The following is a 2,169-nucleotide window of genomic DNA, read 5'->3' as shown; positions in this document are numbered from 1 at the left end:
GATGCAACTAAAAATAAAAAAAATTACTAATGGTGCACCAGGAGAATGTGTGCCATTGCTATCAAGGTACTTATGGCGCACCCCTAGGAGGTGCGCCATTGGTATACCAATTTTTATGAAATTTTTTCAAATATTTTCAAATAAAAAAATTCATGATATTTTCAAATATTCATAAATATTTTCAAATAACAAATTTGATGATATTTTTTCACATTCATAAATGTTTTCAAATTTGATCGTCATTTTCTAAAAAATTATTAGATGCAACTAAAAATAAAAAAAAATTACTAATGGTGCACCAGGAGAATGTGTGCCATTGCTATCAAGGTACTTATGGCGCACCCCTAGGAGGTGCGCCATTGGTATACCAATTTTTATGAAATTTTTTCAAATATTTTCAAATAAAAAAATTCATGATATTTTCAAATATTCATAAATATTTTCAAATAACAAATTTGATGATATTTTTTCACATTCATAAATGTTTTCAAATTTGATCGTCATTTTCTAAAAAAATATTAGATGCAACTAAAATTCAAAAAAGAGAGTTAGTAATGGCGCACCAGGGTAAGGTGCGCCATTGCTCTCACTGTGTTTATGGCGCACCCCTAGATGGTGCGCCATTGCTAACCTTCCCCCCTTGTGTGTGTTGTACCCATCTCGTCAGCCGTTCGTCCTTCTCCCAATCTCACATCTCTCTCAGCCGGAGCAGCGCCCAACCCAATGCACCGCCGCCCCACCCACTGTGCCGCCGCCCCTACTGCGCCGCCGCCCTCGCCCGTGGGACGCGTCCGCTCCCAATCCGCCGCCCCTACTGCGCCTCCAGGACGCCATCTCCCGCCACTCCTTCGACACCCTGCTCTACCGCGTAAGCCCCCCTCCTCCTCCACCCGTCCATCGCCTTCGGCCTCCTGCCCGTGACTGACTCGACTCCCCTGGCCTCCGCATGCAGTTCACCATCCTGGATCTCCACCCCGGCACGCTCCACTCCTTGCTCGCCCTCAGCGACGACCTCGTCAAGGTACCAGCTTTCCATCCAGATCTTGCCCCCCACCCAAAGTCTTCTTGCCCACGGCCTGATCTGGCCTCTGGCTGTAGTCCAACATCTTCATCGAGGGCGTCCCGCACAAGATCCGCCGGTAGATCGAGGACCTGGAGCACGCAGGAGGGGTCGAGCCCGGCACCCTCACTGTCGACGGCGTCCCCATGGACAGCTATCTCACCAGGCCCATCTCTGCCTGTGGCCAGTGGTGCTGCTTACATTCCTCATCTGCCCACCAGCGCTTGCTTATCTACTGAGGATGGATGGATGGATGGATGCAGGTTCGTGTGGGACGAGGGCAAGTACCCCGTCAATGCCCCGCTCAAGGAGACCGTCGCCAGCATCCATTCCCCGGTCGCCAAGATCAAGGACCTGGTAAATACTATTATTCTTGTACTTGTTCATGTCAATTCCGCTCATGCGTGAATGATGCATTCTTGTAACTTCGATTTGATGATGTGTTGCTACTGTTCTTGGTGGTTTGGCAGTCTATTATGGACATTTTATTTTCACAGTTAAGTACTCTAGAGAACCAAGTTGGTTGATGGGTGGATAGTCTTCGGTTTGAAATTTAGAACAATTCACTGAAAATATTAGTATCCAGGGTTGTTCTGTTTATCGTTGCAATATGCAATCATTGAGTGAAAAACTGATGGGACAGTGAGCTCTTTCTAGTTGTGAAGATCAGAACCACCAATTCATATAACAAATGTATTGTACTACAATTTACCAGTTGTAGACACACTGTTCTGAGCTCTGACCATTAGTTCGAGACATGGATGGATCATTCTGTATGTGTGCATTGGTGAAAAGAGAAGGAAAAAGAATTAACAAGTTTAACATTTGGGCAAGTAGAATCTGGCCAGATAGTAAGGACAGAAAGTTGTGCAATCTGAAATCCTGTCTGAGTGGCACATATAGAAAGCCTAGATTTATTTTTTCTCTCCTTACTCTACTGTATGCTAGGAAAATGTGTACTAGTGCATCCGTAGTACTACTAGTGCCACTTAGTGATGCTTTGTGTGCTTTTTTTCTCAATCCTAATGGGTTACCAAGTTGGAAGTTAACTGCAGACAGATGAGGAAGTTGAAGTATTCAGTGCTATCTTGTGATCATTTCCTTCACAC

At 44.9% G+C, this 2,169-nt stretch overlaps 1 pseudogene; it reads left to right on the top strand.

The window, feature by feature from the left end:
* The first annotated feature begins 554 nt into the window (after nt 1-554).
* On the top strand, nt 555-1,587 carry LOC147962213 (V-type proton ATPase subunit C-like; annotated as a pseudogene).
* The last annotated feature ends 582 nt before the right edge of the window (nt 1,588-2,169 follow it).

This window comes from Triticum urartu, chromosome 7A (genome assembly GCF_056163025.1).
Source record: "Triticum urartu cultivar PI428250 chromosome 7A, HENAU_Tu73, whole genome shotgun sequence".
NCBI lineage: Eukaryota > Viridiplantae > Streptophyta > Magnoliopsida > Poales > Poaceae > Triticum > Triticum urartu.
This window is presented reverse-complemented; position numbering and strand designations above follow the sequence as displayed.